At 35.9% G+C, this 20,853-nt stretch overlaps 1 protein-coding gene across 17 annotated transcripts in view; it reads right to left on the bottom strand.

The window, feature by feature from the left end:
* Positions 1 to 20,853, bottom strand: part of LOC125646664 (soluble guanylate cyclase 88E-like) — a 62,857-nt gene that overhangs the window by 30,163 nt on the left and 11,841 nt on the right. For 6 of the 17 annotated variants that reach the window (XM_056140246.1, XM_056140248.1, XM_056140245.1 and 3 more), the window contains exons 2-5: positions 19,276 to 19,333; positions 13,689 to 13,868; positions 9,057 to 9,104; positions 4,454 to 4,649 (exon numbers count right to left, since the gene is read on the bottom strand). The gene's annotated coding sequence lies outside the window, so the exon portion shown is untranslated. Of the gene's footprint in view, positions 1 to 4,112; positions 4,137 to 4,453; positions 4,679 to 9,056; positions 9,105 to 13,688; positions 13,869 to 19,275; positions 19,334 to 19,764; positions 19,889 to 20,853 lie in introns of those variants that run through there. The other 11 variants (XM_056140244.1, XM_056140255.1, XM_056140257.1 and 8 more) reach the window with 7 other exon arrangements.

The following is a 20,853-nucleotide window of genomic DNA, read 5'->3' as shown; positions in this document are numbered from 1 at the left end:
TTTATGGGGTTTTTTTTAAATACAAGAGTGGGTTGGGAATTACTGCAAACGTGTGTTTGGGTATTTGGGATTATTTTTAATTTAACACAAATTCACAGAAAATCATATCATTCAGGAAATAAGTACGCCTTGGTTGTTTTTATTTTCCGATTATGAAGACGTTTTATTTCTAGATAAAAAGCACCAACATTCAACAATAAAGAAACAAAACGAAAAAAGAAGTAAAAAATCTGTTTTCAAAATATATGTTTTAGGACTAAATGTCTAAGTTGTTTATATTATATTATAAAGGAATAAAAAAGAATGTAAGCATGGGATAATTTCCATTGAAACTTAACAAGTTTATCAAAGACAAAACATCGGGCAATGTGACAAACAAAAAATCATGCAAAGCTAGTTGAATGATCCAGATGGCTGGAATTTAAAATATCGGAGTAAGGATCCCCCATCTATCCGAATAATGTTAAGTTCAAGAGGATTATGACGAATGCAAAGAAACCGTCTCCCGGGATTTGTAGATTTACACATAACAATTTTACATTATGTGCATATGTTGCTTCTAATCTAACACAAACATATTTTTCGTAAATAGTTTTGACTTTATTCGCATTTTCAACTTTTATTCACCCTTCCCACTAGTCAGTTTTGGAAAGTGATACAGAATTATCAGAGAGTGAATCGATTAGAGTCCTGTGTATGTCGATATGAATTACTGATTAACTTATCTATATAGATATACATTAACTCCTTGTAAGAGCAATAAATTTTGTCAACTATGCATTATTTCATTGTTTCGCTACTGCTGATGAATATTACGAATACAAACTGTCCATAGATCAAATGCTGTCTGACGTGTTTCATACCAATTGTAAAGCCGTTCTTTAGATAATGATTTTGACTACGGATTACTTCGTTTACCTGATCAATATATAGGGCTCACGGCGGGTGTGACCGGTCGACAGAGGATGTTCACTTCCCCTAGGCACCCGTGACTCTATTCATAGAATATCGTACGACTAAGATCAAAATTTATAAACACGATAATTTCCTTATTTTTCATTTCTTGTAGACTTTCTTAATTAATATGTAAAGTGCATCCATGGTTTATAGAACTTGAATACATACTTATGACCTTGTGATCGGTATTTGATTATCAGACAGAATTATTTTTTCAGCTTAGTTGTAAGATATTTTGTGAATAAGTGCCCTGATCCCCTCTGGTGTATCCAGGGGTCCGTGTGTGCCCTACTCTTAATTTTGTTTTCTTTATAGGAATTTACTTTTTAGATTGATCATTTTTCGTTATCTTTACTTTTTCTTTATTTCTTTTTGTTTGCTGTTTAATGGTCGTGACTTCTGTATCTACAAACCAAGAACTAACTATACTCCTAGTAAAATGTAACATTGATATCATTGCTTTTTAAAAAATCTTTCGAAATGTTAAAGAGGCACGCTACGCAGTAAAATAGATGCATGTATACACGGGAAGTTAATGCAAATATAGTGCAAAGTACTTTTCTTTTACACACACATATAAAATTTCCATTACCTTCCAGTACATGTTCGTGAAAGCAATTGTTTACGAATCGAATCTTTCAGGCGTGGAAATTGTCACTTAAACCACATGTATGAGTCCTGTACGTTCTATTCATAAGGACATGTTTACATAAAAATTTATACGGCCGGGCTATAAATTGGGAAAGGGGGTGGGTGCTGTACCAGTTGTTACAATCATATATGGAAGTGCAAAATTATGTAAACATGTTTAGAATATAGAAATGTTCTTAAAACTGGCTTCAAAAAATACAATGTCAGTACCATTAAGTGTAATCAAAGAGACGATCTCCGGTCTTTCCGGCAAGCTCGGAAAAGACACCTCGAGGTTGTTTCTCCGTGTGCCGGAAAAGTACGAGAATATAATTCCACACGAGATTGTTTTTCGTTTTCTCATTTTTTTAAGATTGTAAAATTTGTAAAATTAAGTTCTACATAAATTAGATCAACATTAGCATCTCCCCCTTTTAAAAAAAACAGCATTTCAATCATTGAAGATATTGTAAATTTTCATATATCAATCACTATTGAGAGGAAATGCATAGTCCAGAGACAGAAAGAAATTTCAACTACACACAGTACATATACCGTCTTCCACGGAAAATGGTAATGGTTTTTAACAACGGTTGAAGTATGAGAAGTGCTGTCAACATTGGTTGGTTGGTTGTATATTGTTTAACGTCCCGCTCGAGAATTTTTCACTCATATTGAGACGTCACCATTGCCGGTGAAGGGCTGCAAAATTTAGGCCTATGCCCTGTGCCTACGACCTTTGAGCAGGGAGGAATCTTTATCGAACCACACCTGCTGTGACACGGGGCCTCGGTTTTTGCGGTCTTATCCGAAGGATAGTCCAATTTAGTCGCCTCTTACGACAAGCAAGGGAGTACTGAGGACCTATTCTAACCCGGATCCCCAAAGGTCTACATTGATTTCATACTATGCGTGAATTGACATGTATTTCAAGTACAAAACTCATAACTTCAAAAAATCAGATTACCCTGAACACAAAACCGCATTCATTCACAGTTTAGAAATCACAACTTGTTGAAGAATACAGTCAAAGAACCCCAATACCGGGTATTTAGCAAAAATCCATAAAAACAGAGACAAAACTAGCCCACTATGAACATACATTTACTACTTATAATGGTACAAGCAATGTGACACGCGTCATATCATTGTTTCTAGTTGTAGCATGCATTATTTTGAAACATTCATTAAACATATTGGTTAATAGATTAAGCATAAAAAAGACGGATATTCCATCTTTTAGAGACGGTGTGTAACAACGCCTAGTGAGAAACCGATGATGTGTGACACGTACTAGTATTCCATTTAAGTGTGGGATAGGAAATTGGCAGAGGAGGATTTCGGGGAAAATGTTCAAATATTCGCTGTATCGAGTGATATCACGCGAGACATACGTGTATTTTAGTCGCGCTTGTTTTGTGCTTGTTTTCGCAAGAAAAATCCCATAGCAATCATCGTTACATTTTGTTGACAAACAGGACTCTAAAATATTTCTAACATTTTAAACTGCCTAGATATTAAGATGGCATGTTTGTGATAGAGGAGAATTTTCATCGAAATTGCAGACAAAAGCCCAACAACATGATTGATATCTTGTAGCATGCATGGCTAAACGGTGCATCATTATTTTTGAAATTTAGAGCTTTAACAAAAATACTTAGGGTAAAAACAGCATATATGATGCTTATAACATTTTTTTAAAAGCAACAGATAAAACCATAACCTCTCATACAAATGGGTGTTTAAATCAAAGAATGTCAGTTATGTACATGGACTGTTGGCAATGCTAATTTGGGTTTTTAGCACTATTTAGCATCATCTAGCACTTGCCCTACAAGCTCTGTATCAACAAGAAACAAACATTAAGATAACAGAACTGGTTATAAAATATTAATACATGTCTAAATATTTGGGGATCTGGGGTAGAATAGGTCCTCAGTATCCCTTGCTTGTCGTAAGAGGCGTTTAAATAGGGCGGTCCTTTGGATGAGACCGTAAAAACCGAGGTCCGTGTCACAGCAGGTGTGGCACGATAAAGATTCATCCCTGCTCAAAGGCCGTAAGCGCCGAGCATTGGCCTATATTTTGCAGCCCTTCACCGGCAATGGTGACGTATCCATATGAGTGAAAAAATCTCGAGCGACACGTTTAACAATACACAATCAATCAATCTTGCCTCTTTCCAACAAGGCAAATAAGTAAAGAAATGCAAAAACAGAAAATGAATTATTGTGTAATGTTTCCTAACAGTGAATTTAATTACCAATCACTGAGTTACAAGATGATTGAAACAATCCATCTTAAACAAATCTTGTATCCTGTGATTGGTGTACACCCGAAGTGCTTTTCCGAACTTGTTGAAAAGGCGCGAGAAAAATGCGAATGGGTACTGTTGTCAACATACTTTACATACCTTTCTTCTTTAGAGTTATAACTTTTTGATAGAAGTAAAGAGGAGATCAGAATTTTCTAAGTATTCTTTTACAATGGGGACAAATGTTAGCTACGAAGGCAAAATAACTTACCTATATAACAATGACGGATAAAATAACTTACCTATATAACAATGACGTATACAATAACTTACTTATATAACAATGACGGATAAAATAACTTACCTATATAACAATGACGGATAAAATAACTTACCTATATAACAATGACGGATAAAATAACTTACCTATATAACAATGACGGATAAAATAGCTTACCTATATAACAATGACGGGTAAAATAATTTACCTATATAACAATGACGGGTAAAATAGCTTACCTATATAACAATGACGGATAAAATAACTTACCTATATAACAATGACGGATAAAATAGCTTACCTATATAACAATGACGGGTAAAATAACTTACCTATATAACAATGACGGATAAAATAACTTAAGCTGCTTTCACTGTGTGTTGTTTTGTTAGTGATGTGGCCTCTACATATCCTGATATGTAAATCTTTAGATATGGAACATCTGCCCAATGTCTGTTGTAAATGCAATCCGTAATGGTTCGCTGCTAAATAACGAAGGCCAATTGGATCTGGTATGTTACATCATCACTTGAGAAAAAAACCTTATAGTTTAAGTCCTGAAAAATTTCAATTCAATTTTTCAAATTTCAACACATTTTAATGCATAAAGTCCCATGTTAATGCGCTATAAATGATGTATACAAAAATATTTAAAGCTCTTCCGTCAATTATTAAAGCTCAAATACAGATATCTCACCAAAAATATCACTCCATCTCGCTTATCCGTAAATTACATTGCACCGACAAGAAATGCAACTTTAGTTCAAGTACGCCAATTTTAAGCCCATTCAGAAACAATGACGACTGTGCCTAAGGTAAATATGATTCTGCCATACTTTCACACGGTGAAAATGTAAATACATTACATCTTTGATTTTAATGTAACACCGGATAGATTGATACACCAGAAAGAAAAGTCTTTCAAGAAAACCTTTCATGTTAGTATCAGACTGCGTATCAAAGTTGTCCTCTAGATTGTTCTCTATTAGATCCCCTATTTTGATGATAAACATAATATCCTGATATTAGAAGTTATGAGAAAGCTGTGGTAGGAGAGCTATTGGAAGATCCACATAAACTATCCCTTAATGAACCAAAACAAGACTGATTGCATGACACATACTACTTAATTGCCGACATGAAGACGAAATAAAACAGCTGATTGCTGCACATTAACACGTTTACAAACTGTAGACATTCGTCAATTAAGGCACACAACAAAAGCGCAGCGGAAAAGACGCGAAAGACAATCGGAAATTCTCGGTCGTTATCCTTCATCGTACATGGCACGGTGTGACACACAGTTAAGTGAAATGATGAAGGAGATAAAGTGGGCAAACGTCTGTTTTATTTGCTCAACATTTAAAGCAACATAATATTCATTGAAACTAATAAAAAAAATATTGAGATGATTTCTGATTGAAAGAACAGAAATCTTGAGACCTTAGATTTTGTCATATATAGAGGTATAGATCGTATCTAATGTCAAGAGATGATGGTTTGACTACCGATATGTTCTTCATAGATCTAGTTTAATTCACCAGATATTACAGGCCGTCCATCTCAAACTATGCACGCGATTCTGCGGAATTATAATGGTTTCGTTTCTGCGGGATTAATGTTCATTTTCCAAAATTAATGCAATACGTATTGAAGTTATTGTAAATATTTGCCTTCGAGTTGTACAATCTCTAGAAATAGATCAAGTGTGAACATGAACAATGTGATAAACATTAGAGTGTTATATTTACAGTGCGCTTGATTTGATAATTTATTCAATTTATTACTTTTTTATCTATTTAGTAGTTCATTAAAAACAAAAAGAGTGTTTTGTGGATTCAAGACTACAATGAAAGGTGAAGATAACGAACAATGATCAATATCATAACTCCTATACAAAATAGAGAGTTGGGCAAACACGGACCCCTTACAATATATTCAAGTGGTCTTGAGGTGATAAAGGGGATTGAGTCCAGACAAATGAAAAATCCAAACATAAACATGTATGTATAATGTCTTTTCCTTATCCTTTTGTGTAAAACTGCTAACTAATTTTGCTTACTATAGTAATTGATATATCTTAATTGAAGTATAACTTCACAATTAACTCTTGTCCTAAAGGGATATACAAAACGCATATCGTCAGAGTGGTCCGATTAAAAAAAAATTGAATGATTTCTTTCATCTTCTGCGGCCTGATATCTTTGACGCTTGCGTCAAGTTGTTTTACTGTTACATTTGCAACTGCTTTATTGAACTTTTCACATTTCAGAACGGTCATCCGATACCCACAATTCCCGGCAAACAGCGAGAGCTTCGGTACTTTGTACACAAACAGTACATATTAGGACTCTTTTACATAAAGTTTTTAAATTGATTGATAGGATTCTTTTTGGGTGAACCATGTTTGTTGTCTTGTTTGATATTCCGTAACCTTTCGCTTTAATACCACGTTTCACCCGGCGAGTTCCGTATCGCGGTAGGCGTTGGCACGATAAAGAACCGTCACTGCTACGCCGTATTAAGTGCAGGGCACAAGTCAGAATTTGTGTAACTTCCCCTAAAGCTGGTGATGTCTCAGTAGGAGTGACATAGAACAACCAACAAACCTCTATTTCCGGTTCCAATATCCCGACGCGCGTTTCAGCTGTACTTATAAATGTGAAGCAATACTCCACCAGGATTCTTCTTGTCTTCTTGATTATTGATAATGTTCTCCAGCGACCTGACTGGAGACTACAATAGCTGGGTCAGAATAACCGATATCGTTATGACGGCTCTGTCACACTTATTGCAAGGCTTCCAAAACTCATTAGGAATTACACTGAGCTTAATCATAATTCTTTATCATTGATGATAAAAGGACAACGAAAGAGCAAAGCCTACGAACAAAGGCCATGTCGTCATATTTCCGCATATAGTATACATGCATTGTCAAGGGGTCGCTGTGTCGTTTCTTGAATGTGCTGGCTATGAATGGTTGGATGAAATGTGCAATCCATATAACATCAGAAACCAAAGAAAATTAATAACTAACGTTGGTCACACTTCTCTTGGTGTATAAATATATTTATTACAGGTTGAGGAAATTTATAATTAGAAATTAAACGACTTCCTTTCAAACCCATTTTTCTATTTTTACCCGGCGAGTATGAATACCTAGTTAGCGGATAATGACTTTATATATAGAATCATTCGAGCTCAAGACTACTCCTAGCTACAGAACTCTAGCTCTTCGAGAAGATATTTGGGACAGACCAGAAGAGCTATGCGCACGGTTGTCCAAACATACATTAAAGCCTCATACGACACGAAAACTCACGGCTTCAAATGATTTCGTTTGTTGACGTAGCCATGTTAGGTGGCCAGTCAATTCGGACCCCAGTTCATTCCACACTTTTACTCTTTTTGAAACATTAATATCTGTGTGAACTAATATTCCCACAAATATTTTTAGTAAAATCTTTTGGATGAAATCATCCCAATTCAGTTAAATAATAGCTGAACTAAATTCACGGCTTTTATAAGTTTGTTCCCCATCCCCTCCACTCTGTTTTCACACTCCAGTATTGAAATGGAGTGTAAGGGACCAGACGGCTTTTGTAGCATTGGTAATACTTTTTTTACCTTTAGAAAAATTAGTTATCTTTTTCATTTCTATTAATTATTCATGTTTATGATAAATGATTACTGAATACATCACTCGTGTTGAATATTATAAATAAATACAAATTACAACAGATTTCGAATTGACTGGCTACCAAACATGGCTACATGTACAATTGAAGCTGCGAATTTTCGGATCACATTGGGCTTTAATGAATATTTGAATGTATGTTAAGACCCAAATATAGTAGGATAATATGTTAGTAATTTTTTTTTTTTTGATATTACATTTATGAGACGGCGATGTAAGAATACAACGTTCACACTTTTTTCTCCGCCGTAAATCGAAGGTTTTTATAAGGGGTGAATCTGTAGTTCTCTGATCTGTCCCAAGATTTTCTCAGAGAGCTACAGTTCTGCAGCTAGACTCCCCTCACGGTTCCGTGTTGGTTTGATTGAATGTGTATTGTTTAACGTCCCGCTCGAGAATTTTTTACCCATACGGAGACGTCACCATTGCCGGCGAAGGGTTGCAAAATTTAGGCCTATGCTCGGCGCTAACGGTCTTTGAGCAGGGAGGGATCTATATCGTGCCACACCTGATGTGACACGGGGTCTCGTTTTTTACGGTCCCATCTAAAGGACCGCCTCATTTAGTCGCCTCTTACCACAAGCAAGGGGTACTAAGGACCTATTCTAACCCAGATCCCCACGGTTCTGTGTTGGTTTGCATTGCATATTTTTAGTAAAGGTTAAATGTTGAGCAATGTCGTCAATAAAATGCGCAAGCCTTGTAACTGCTATCCATAACATTGGTATTGTGTTTTGAATGAGGATGTAAATAATTTATGTTCAAATCTGACCAGTGTCAACCGAACATGAATTATTTTCATATAAAGGATATATCATCTCATTTTTATCTTCATTGAAAAATCAAAACACAATACCAATGTTATGTGTAGCAGTTACAAGACCTTCACATAGCAGTGGTGGTTGGTGTTAGGGGTTAAAACATTCGCCTGTCACTGCTCCGACCCGAGTTTGATCCTCGTGATCGGCAGTGGTTGTATGAGAGGGTACCGTGGTCGCTCACTGGGACACGTGGGCATCGTTAGGGTACTCTGGTTTCCTCCCAATATCCTAATGACGCCTCGCACGAATATCCTAGCCGCTTAAAATAAGTTACAGAACTTGTTTGGTAATCGTCATAACGTAAATTTATAAATAAGTTTTAAACAAAAGGATTGGCGATTGTGTATACATGAGCCGACTGCCATAAAACATATCCCGTCCAAAGAAATAAACAGAGAAAGAGATGGAAAAAAGTACCTTGTTCCAAACCAACTCCGATGAAAACCGATGCCTCTTTTTAAGATGCTACAATGGAAAACATAGTATTAAGAACAAAATCATACACAGCGCACACTCTCGTACTGTAGGCGAGTGTTCTATGTTTATTTTAAACTATACCATCTATTTCATGTGGAACAGATACACACATTAACAGAATCACACCACCATCTCTGTATGCATCAGAATATAGAGTGATAAAACAACTTCAAAGGATTCGTAAATGACAAAGAAATTAGTCATTGTTAGTTCCATTTCTTTAAAGACTGTAAAAACATCTCTGAAGTGAGTGAATTTCTGGACATGCAGTGGTTGGTACAAATGTTTTCACTGCAATGTTGTTTGCTATAAACTCATCATAAGCGTGTATTTACATTGTCGTTGAATATCGGGGATCAGAAAGAAATTTCATCATCATCCTCGTACACTGTGTATTACGATTTTCACACACAATATTAACATATAGCCCACATGTGATCGTGGCAACATTAAGTCTGATATTGGCAATTATGAGGGGGAAATCAATGGGAATTATAAGTTTTACCGGTGAACTAAATAATAAGAAGCCTGAATTCAATTTAGAGGGTCTTGTAGATGTAATTAAGCAAAAGCTAAAGGGAACTGTCTCAGTGGACTAAACCAGGTCTCCCCATCATCCATACGTGAACGAGACCAACTGTGATATATTTGACATTCATCCATAGCATTACATAAAAATTCGACATCGACCTTTCACTTATACAAGTATCAATTCAAAAGTTATAGCCATCCCACATTGCTTTGTTGCTGATGCAACGTCTCCATATGAGTGAAAAATTCTCGAGGGGGACGTTAAACAAGATACAATAATTCAACCCATCAGATGCGACATCAGCTGCATATCATAAGATGTTGTCTAACGACGTGAACTTGTAGGTCTACACAATCTTAGTTGTCAGATTCGATCAAGAACTAAAAAAAAATCAAGTCCAGAGTTATATTGTCCATTACATGTTTTATGATGGGTTATTGTGTATTTGTATAATGGTTGCGGTAGCTCAGTGGTAGAGCGTTCGCTTCGTAACCGGGAGGTCGTGAGTTCAAGCTCCACTCGCGCCATGGCCGCGTCAACCCCAAGACGTAATCATGGGTAGTGACTGCTCCTTCGCCAAACGCTCGGCATTTATAAGTGAGAAAAACGAGGTTTTTCGGACATGACCTTAAAAACGGAAGTCCCATGTCGCGACAGGCTTTGACACGATAAAGAACCCTCACTGCTACGGCCGGAAGCGCTAAGCATAGGTCTAAATTTGTAGTACTTCATCTACAGCTGGTGACGTCTCAATATGAGTGAAAAATTCTCGACGGGACGTAAAACTAACAAACAATCGAATATTGATAGTCTTAGTTTGTCATGGAATCAAGCTGGAGGTCAAAGGTCGATGTGTGCAGCTCATCGTGATTACTACAGAATGTGACTCAAACAAAATAAGCAAGGAGGAAGTGGTCAGATTGATTGTAAACATGTCGTCTTCCTTCAACAGGGAAGTGTGACAAACATTTACAATGATAGTATTTGTGGTAAGATGATACTTCATTAAAAATCAATCTCCTACACATATGATACGTCTAATAAACATTTATAGAGACTTGAAAGGTTTATTTTTAAAGTTTGAGAAACTTGTCATAGGCATCTCTCCAGCATCTCAAAGATCGACACCTGTTACAAACGAAAGCATCTAATATTCTTGACGCAAAGTAACGAACACAAACTACCCGGGGGGGGGGGGAGAATTTTCATCCATATTTTCTCAAGTTAATCATATTGTTCAGATTCGTACTGTACTCGTCATATCAGAAACAGCTTTAAATCAAATTTATCTATTATAGCTAGGTTTACTTATTGTTATTAATTTTGATCTCGTATCGCACTATAGCTATAAGTCGTAGACGTTGTGTAAATCTCTATAAGATTCCAAGGGACGTTGCTTCATTGTTCGCCTCTTTCGCGATCATTGTGAACCTTTGAAATATAAATGATGTTCTAAACGCTCCGAACAATCACAGGGGCTAAGCCCGTTTTGGGCCCGAACTCTGTGATACCATAAATATAGAAAGGGGTCTAACTCTGACACAGATAAAAAAAAACTAACCACTCGCTTCAATTGCCTAAAAAATCTTAAACTAGGTAAGCTATGCGTAATTTGTCGTTTTCCTTGCATAGATTAATGTTTTAACTACTTGAATGCCAAATTTCAAGTCACTGGTTCTTAAAATATCCAAGATATACGTCATCGTTCTCTCGATTTCACTTGTATATTTTTACTAGGACATTTACCGGTCCAGGTCACGGAGTCGTTTCTCGCCTATGACAGCAGCGAAATTCAGACTAGTATGGAAGATTTCGGACCTGTCAATTAAAATTTCAAATCAATTATACGCTACTTACTTCCTCATATTTTAATAATGTTCTTCGTGTAGACGTTACACGACTTATTTTCCCTCAGCACATCAACTGTTGACAAGAGCTGCCGTTTTAATGAACGCACTAAATACCCGATAGACTTAAAATCTCAAATACCTTAAAACTTATCAAAACATTATTTTTGTGATATTGCACTTAGAGAAGGAAATTGAACATTATTTCTTGGCTTTTTTAATTTTTTGTTTTTGTTTATTCTATTTCATTTAGATTATTATTACCCATTTTCCCCTTCTTTAAAGTTTTAGACATTTCGGGTATTTAATGAATTCAAAAAGCTCTTGTCAACAGTTGACGCTGCTGAGGAAAAATAAGTCGTGTAACGTCTACACGAAGAACATTATTAAAATATGAGGAAGTAGCGTATAATTGATTTGAAATTTTAATTGGCAGGTCCGAAATCTTCCATACTAGTCTGAATTTCGCTGCTGTCATAGGCGAGACACGACTCCGTGACCTGGACCGGTAAATGTCCTAGTAAAAATATACAAGTGAAATCGAGAGAACGATGACGTATATCTTGGTTATTTTAAGAACCAGTGACTTGAAATTTGGCATGCAAGTAGTTGAAACATTAATCTATGCAAGGAAAACGACAAATTACGCATAGCTTACCTAGTTTAAGATTTTTTAGGCATTTGAAGCGAGTGGTTAGTTTTTTTTATCTGTGTCAGAGTTAGACCCCTTTCTATATTTATGGTATCACAGAGTTCGGGCCCAAAACGGGCTTAGCCCCTGTGCGAACAATGGTATCTGAAATGCAAAGCTGAATCAAGTTTAATAAAACAGTTTGACGATATTTTTGTGCAGTTATTTACTATTTTGAAATTAAATATATTCTATATATTAATAGGTTGACGTATGAACAGAATCGGGTGACAAGCCTATAATTACTTCTTTATAACGCCATCCTATTCACATGATGGGATCTCATCTTGTACAGATCTCACTAGAATTCGATGAAATCAAAATGCGACGTAGAAGAGACTCTTGACACGACCTTTCGTTTTGAGTGTCTTTACACAGCAATTCAATAGTTAGGAGTATTGAATTGGGTCGGAAACAATACCATGATTTTTTGCGTCGTTGAGATGGATAATAATCGAAACAGATGCAATTGACTTACTACGACTTTTATTGGGAAACATGTTCTGAAAAATCAAAATATCGTTTCTCTATGAGGTATATACTGTATATATATATATAGAGAGAGAGAGAGAGAGAGAGAGAGAGAGAGAGAGAATTTTTCTCTTCCAAATTAACGAACACTTTTTTGGTAGACTTCGACATATTAGATTTCGACATATATATATATGGTAGCATGTTAAAAATATCACAACGCCGATTGAGTATACACGACGAGTTTCTTTACTTCTTCAGGAGTACGAGTATGATTATACTCCTAAGTAGTAAAGAATTTAGTAGAGTATACTCATTATATACATAAACCGAAAGAAATTACAGCAGTATTTACCAACATTATTCAAATGAAATTTTATATTAGATTTCAATAAAATTGCAACAGTATCACTGTTCGTTATCTTCACCTTGCATCTATTGACATAGTTCTTTATTTTGCGTCAACGCAAGCTTCGAAATTCGCGATCCTGTAGAGAATATAATTTAAAAAGACTTAAACAGTTTTTACGATCAGTCGTTCTGATAAAAATATTTCGATAGACCTTTGACTAGCCTATACTTGCTTGCATAATAGGTGATACTAAAATTGACAAATACATGTATCTAAATCTCGCAAATAAAAAAAATGTTTGATAAACTATCAAACAATTGAAAGCAGAAAATATAATCCTCCACGATTTATCATTTGATATGACAACATTTTACTTGCTCTAATAAAAAGGTAGTCAAGATTTCCGTCCTCCACCGCAGATGGACGCAGCCTTGGTTAAAACGACTCTTTTATTCGAAAGGTTAAATACAGCAGCTGTGCTTATTACTGAAGGAAACTGGTCAACTAGAATGAACTGCTGTCGACAAAATTGCCATTATTACAAAAATTTCAAGCAATTTTGTCCATTTCAAGACTAATTCACGAAATTAATTTAGTCATATAACCAAAACGGCTGTGTGATTTTATCTCATAATATGAAAATGAAAGGAAATTTGATAAAAAGAAAGCATCTCCTTACCTGTTTGTTTTAGTAAGTTCCTGGTTTAAGTTTACAAGAGGTCACCATCAAGCTTAGGTAACGGGCCAGGTGTCCAGTTAAATAAGGTTAGCAATGGTAATTTTGTCGCTCACGATCACTGATTAATGTCTATTGAGACCGGCCACTGCGGATAAATGGGCACTCCGCGGAGTCCACGCACTGCAATCAAAACGAGACGAGTATGATATAGCAAGCTTTCGGTTTTGCTGTAAAATGAGCCATTTGAAAGTACACCTTTCGAAATGGCCTAACTATGACGTCATCAATTAAGTCGGGATTACTGAAAAGATCGAAAAACATGTGATTACAGTAATCAAAAAATGGGACTAAATGTCTAACAATTACCTTTTTTTTTTTTTTGATTTACTTCCTTTAAAATATCGAAATTTAATCGCGACAATTTTATGTCCTTTTTTTTTCTTTTCTTTTTTTCTTTTTTTATATTTTGATAGAAAGGGATTTTCAGGCAAATTGTCTGAATACAAATCTCCAATAAATGATTATTTTCAATCACCTTACAAGTCATGGTAGGTAAAATTAAAAGTCATGTTTTCTCTTAAAAGGTATTTAATCTAAAAGGCGTTTAAAATTAACAGCTTGTGTGTGCCTTTCCTATGAAAGTCGGTTGTTGCCAAATGAAAAAAAAATATTTGGTGGGCACCAGATAATGGTATAGTGGCCTCCAAATTGAATTCTGCGTCCGCTACATAGAGTGAACTGGCGACCGCCACATGTTATCTGGCGATCACAGAATGAGTTTATGGCGGTCGCCAAATGATCATATGTGACGGCAGCTGGACACTTATTTGGCAATCATCATAATCTCATTTGACGACTGCCAGTTACCGATATGGTGGTTGCCAGATATTCATATAGCGGCCGTCTGATAACTTTATGTAACTGTCGCCAGATAACTGTATGTAACTGTCGCCAGATACCTTTATGTAACTGTCGCCAGATAACTTTATGTAACTGTCGCCAAATAACTTTATGTAACTGTCGCCAGATACCTTTATGTAACTGTCGCCAGATACCTTTATGTAACTGTCGCCAGATAACTTTATGTAACTGTCGCCAAATAACTTTATGTAACTGTCGCCAGATAACTTTATGTAACTGTCGCCAGATAACTTTATGTAACTGTCGCCAGATAACTTTATGTAGCAGTCGCCAAATAACTTATATCGCAGTCGTCAGATAACTTTATTAACTCGGCATTAGGTGTGAATGTTACGGGTCCTCCGAGATTACCTTAAAAACGGATACCCCGTGCCACAGTAGGTGTAGGACGTTAAAGAACCCTCACTGCTCAATGACCGTAAGCACCGAGCAAAGGCCTAAATTTGAAGCCCTTCACCGGTCTTGGTGACGTCTCCATATGAGTGAAAAATTCTCCAGAGGGACGTTAAGCAAGATACAATCAATCGATATACGTCCGAGTTATTTCCCTTTGGAGAACTTTCGAGCATAGTAAGGCGCGAAACAATTTGTTTACATGCGGGAGTGGGGCAAATAAGTGAATGTGTTCAGTAAGTTTCTCATATGCAGTTTCATAATCCAAATTCGACTGATAGACAAACTTGGTAAATGATAAGTATTTAGGGAGTAATTAAATACACGGAATTCTTATTATATCACGTTATTTCGTTGCTCGTACGTATCATATCCAGGATATTACTTGCAAATATGACATTGTTTTTATGTTTCCACTTCAGTAAAACATTTCTTTTGCTGGTATATTGTATTCCCTACATTAACCTATTTAAAGAGAAGCCGTTTTTAATACATTTTATGGCCTTCCTCACTGACTATAGATCCCCTTTGTTTCACTAAGGCATTCAAAGTTCCACTAAATGCACCTCCTGTACAGAAGAGCTCTCATCTCGAAACTGGCGTATTAAACCAGCTGTCTTTGCTTCATTTTTGCAGATTTTAACCTGACAAGATAATTATTTTATAGGTATATTACATCTCGTCTTATATTCCTTCCAAGTGCTTGTATTAATGCAAGGTGAAGATAACGAACAGTGATCAATCTCATAACTCCTACAAGCAATACAAAATAGATAGTTGGGCAAACACGGACCCCTGGACACACCAGAGGTGGGATCAGGTGCCTAGGAGGAGTAAGCATCCCCTGTTGATCGGTCACACCCGCCGTGAGCCCCATATCTTAATGTGACGTTAAGTATCACATGTGTCCGAACCAATGTTGCGGCAGAGTTACAAGATACAAGGTGTTTTGTTCTATTGCTTTTACTTTCATGAGACTTCTTCGCTTAAATCAAAATTGAATGCTTGCGATTCTAGGACGAAGTGAGACTTATACATGTCTATAGCCATACCACAAAAGAAATGTAAGCAAATGCAAGATGAATTAGCAATCTGGCGCGAATGTATAAGATGGTTTAAAATTTTAAACTTTTGCTTTTCTGTCGCAAATACAGGCCAACGTGAGATGAAGTGACAAGAATACTCGCAAACACAGACGAATGCAATGATATTGCTCATTTGCCTATATTGTTAATGCATTTAGACCTCTATATTCTTAAAGTTAAAATTTTATCTATTCTAAGACATTTAACAAATAAGTTCTATAACTTGTATTAATGTCTTTACTTTTTCCTTTCCTTTTGTTATAACATATAGACAATAAAATATGTCAAATTCAAGTCAACGTCTTTATTTGACTCGGGCATTGGCGCGAGGGAATCATTGGCATCAGCGGAAACGCACGTGTTACTCTCACCTTCACAACCACTGCCGATCACGAGGGTCGATCCTGGATTGAGAGTTGTATGATTGATTGTTTTACTGTTTTCCGCCACACTCAACAATTTTTCAGTTATCAGGTGGCGCCCAGTTTTTATTGGTGGAAGAGAGAACCCAGTTACAATGGTACCTAATAAGAGACCACTTACCTTCCGCAAGTAAACTGGGAAACTTTCGCACTTACCGGTGCGAGTGGGATTCGAACCCGAGCCGACCAGAGGTGAGAGGCCGTGTGATTTTGAGCACGATACTCTAAGCACTCAGCCACCGAGGCCCTTGCGAATGTATAACCACTATGCTAAAAGGAAACCCTAAATTCGTGACCGTAGAAATAATTACGGATTTTTAAATACACACCTTATCTCTCTTATAAAAGCTACATGGTACCTTATAAAGTAATGGAACGTTACATGAAACTAATTTAATCAAGACAAAATTTTCATCAGCGTTAGGACGTCTCCATACGAGTGAAAAATTATCAAACGGGACTTTAAACAATATACAACCAACCAATCATCGTGATTAGCACACTTACAATTCTCACACGTGTTTATTTCGGAAGTCCAATTTTATATTCAACAATGATATGTTTTTGGATGAAGATAAAGATTTAAGGTTAACTGCGCGTTTAATCCTTCACGGGAATGTGGTAAAGTAGATGGCTTATTAAGAAGATATATCTTTATGATAACAAACCCATTACACACAGCCCTAGCAATCAATAAGCAACATCTTCATATCATAAGATTTAAATTAAATTTCAATTTTATGTTAACTGGTAACACTCACCAAGGCTGAAAATATCATTACATTATCAATAAAAAATAATTTTGGACTCACGTTTTTTTTATATTAAAAACAATTTGAACACTAATCAAATATCAGCAGACGATTAACATCGATAAGTATTTGGCTAGGAATTTCCAAGTAATAACCGTGTCTCGTCCAGTCGATTAATTAATGCTCAGAAGATAGGCAGGTATAGATTTATTTTAAATGATGTCATTACCTTCACAATAGCCAGATTCTCCTGCTACTTCATTTGTAGCATCTTCAACGAATGAATGACATTATATTCATTATTCATCCTTTGCACACTCGGTGAAATTTTGACGATTTTAAAAACAACATGTTCGAATGTTTTAAATACTTAGTTGCAACCCAGGCTGTAAAAGGTTTTTTTAAACATAACCGCCTGAAATCTACAAGGATTGCTTTGTGTTATAAGCTGCCTCTTTTGGTTGACAATCTATAATCGTTTGTATCTGGAATAAAATTGTTCTAGTTGTTATTTTTTATCTTGGTCATCAGACACAGCTTCTTAGATCCATTACATTTAACCTAAACCTCAACGAATTACTAGTAAAGCAACGACTAGTATTGGCAGTTGCCAAAACGTGCGGCATCGAGTCTGCACTCTCTGTCCAGAAAAGCAACATTATCTCGTTGAGTAGCCTTTAAATTATTTGGATAGTGATTTTACTGTTGAAATTATTTACAAAATATACTCACCATGCTGTTTGCAATCATATGATTAAAAGGATCTAATCTCAATGATGTCGATGAAGTTCGTTTTTACTCTTGTTACACACACTTACTAAATTCTCCGCCTTCCATGACATTTCCCAGCTTTACAGATTATCAAGCATATGCGAGATATTCTCCCGAGTTTTCTCGTTAGTTGGGAACTCAATATTTTTAGATAGCCCTTCTATTTTAATCATCTCTTCCTCGTAAACACAGAGTGTCTGTTTAATCCATACTTCTGGGGTTTGGTTTACATGATTTAGACACAAAACGTGGTGTTTTTTACTTGAATAATTTACAATAAATATCATCTATATGGTGACAGCGGAGTTAATTTCTCTTTGAAATGTAAAAATAATTGAAATTAAAATAATTAATAATTTTGTTTAATTCTATCAGTTTTCTCATCAGTCACAAACCAGAAATAGATTGATGCAGTACGAGTGGTAGGAAGAAAGGCCATGCGCTGAATTCACGAGCAGTAATTGAACCAGTAGCGAGAAACTCGGAAAGATATATGTGCGATCTCTGGGGAAATGAGAATAATCTTCATGATAACCTAACACCTCATTTAGTACCACAGAATATCTCTAAAATCAAGGATCTCTTGAAGTAGAACTCTATTTTACTCAACAGTAATAGCCTGGAGTAAGTAAACAAAAGGGGAATGTGGTGCACTGCTATTGCTGGTAATTATTGTGATGATGAGTTCATAACAACACTTAGTCTCTTTCTGTGCATATTATTCCATATACCGCGGTATTGCCTTACCAGCCACTATATCCATACGCAATAAATTTAGATTGGACATGAAGTCTTCGCGGATGTAACTCATTAACTGTGGTCCAGGATCAAAGCGGATATTTTATGTTCTTTATGTGTAGATATGATTGATGAATTCTAGAACCCTGTCTATCTAATTACATCTCAGTAATTACAATCACACATAGACATATGTAATCAGAACATCAGTATTATATCTATGCTATCATGTTGTTGTTTTTTTAATTCCAGCATGTTGCCATTATTATTTGATTTTAACCTGCGACAGGTGGAGACAGAAAGCTAATTAAAGCTATCACCGTCAAATTATAAAAAGGATGTGCACTGATCTACAGGATATTTTAAAATCGTTCAGCCGATGTTGTATTTTCCTTCAACAATCAAATACATTCACGGATTATTTATAGAAAAGCTCAATAAACATTATTGCTTCGAATTGCCCATTATCAGAAATAAAGAACAAATGAGAGTGATTTCTACTCACATGTGAAAAGTTCTCTGTAGTTCAGGTCACTGTCGTGTGCTTCGGAGACTGCCGTCTGCTGCAATGGGAAGTCAATACTATCACTAACTGAATGCAAAGAAAATCACGATTAACAAGTAACTAGCTCTAGGATTAACGGGATGATAACACGTGGTTTACCGTGACATAAGACAAATCTGTTCTTTATTTAATATCGATTTGTTTTGTTTTAAACAAACCCTCATTTGTCAAATATTTTGAACCAATGTCGGAACAACAGGCAACAGTGGGCGAATGCTGCGATGTCATATTTGCGACAGAGAGCATGAAATTAAGCTTGTGCAACAGAAGTGCATTTTCCCCAAACCTTCCAAACAGATCGTTTTGCCATTTTGATTTATCTAAGATCTTTATCATTTTATCTTCTAAAACCGAAATGTCAGAGACTAAAAGGCCAAAGTTTAAATTGTAAAGACAGTTATATGATAATACGGATACGATCCGACCTACCTTCTTCCGTGGGAAGAAAAACCATAAGATGTTACCGAAAGTGCTTTTGTTTAGATGCTTCAATCAATCAAACAGTCGTAAGATTTTCTTTTTTCGTCCTTAATTCTCTCAGTTGCATGGTACGCTTAATGCATTAATGCACCACATGCATCCTGTTCAACGAACGACATTGATAACCCTTAGCTTTTATCTCAAGTCTCTGCGGAATCTTACTATATGCACATACATGACCGTGTTCTTTCTGATGCATCCCTTGGCATTGTTATATAAATATCTATATTGTACAAAAGGACGGCCGCAGATATTCATTATCTTAAGTACGTTAACCACCAGCCGTGCTTTTTGCAAACTTATCTGAAGTGAAACCAATTTAACTATTAATTTTTCTTTTTGGTGCAAGTGAGAAGAAATGATACCATTTCTGATAAATAATCGAAATATTAGACGAGAACTATTTTTTGGGTGATAAATTTATCCGAACATCTGCTACAGGTTTTTAGTCAGGTTTCCGGATGACAACAATCGACATAACGCATCCTGTTGGTGGCAACCTCCCACGACTGCGAGTTTCGTGACAACCTCTTATTATTTTCCTCTTTTAAGAAAAAAATTTCCCTATAAACAAAATTTAGCAGACAGTACAAAGAAAAAACAACTCAGTTGAGCGTGGTAAAGTTTATCAGAAAAGTTCAGAATTTGCACTTTACAAAATTGGCATGGGGATTTTGGTCTCTTTTCTTATTATTGCTTCTAAAAATAACGCATTTGGAGGAAAAGTGAAGATAGCTAAAAGTGATCAATGTAAAACTTATACGGTACCAATTTTGATGCACCAGATGCGCATTTCGACAAATAATGTCTCTTCAGTGATGCTCAACCGAAATGTTTGAAATCCGAAATAACTATGAAGTTTTAGATCTAAATATAGCCAAAAACAGCGTGCCAAACAAGTGGAGCCAAATTCGTCCAAGGATAAGAGCTATGCATGAGGGAGATAATCCTTAATTTTGAAATGAATTTCTAAATTTTATAACAGCAATTAAATATACATCTGTATTTTCAAGCTAGTAACGAAGTACTTAGCTACTG

This window comes from Ostrea edulis, chromosome 6 (assembly GCF_947568905.1).
Source record: "Ostrea edulis chromosome 6, xbOstEdul1.1, whole genome shotgun sequence".
NCBI lineage: Eukaryota > Metazoa > Mollusca > Bivalvia > Ostreida > Ostreidae > Ostrea > Ostrea edulis.
This window is presented reverse-complemented; position numbering and strand designations above follow the sequence as displayed.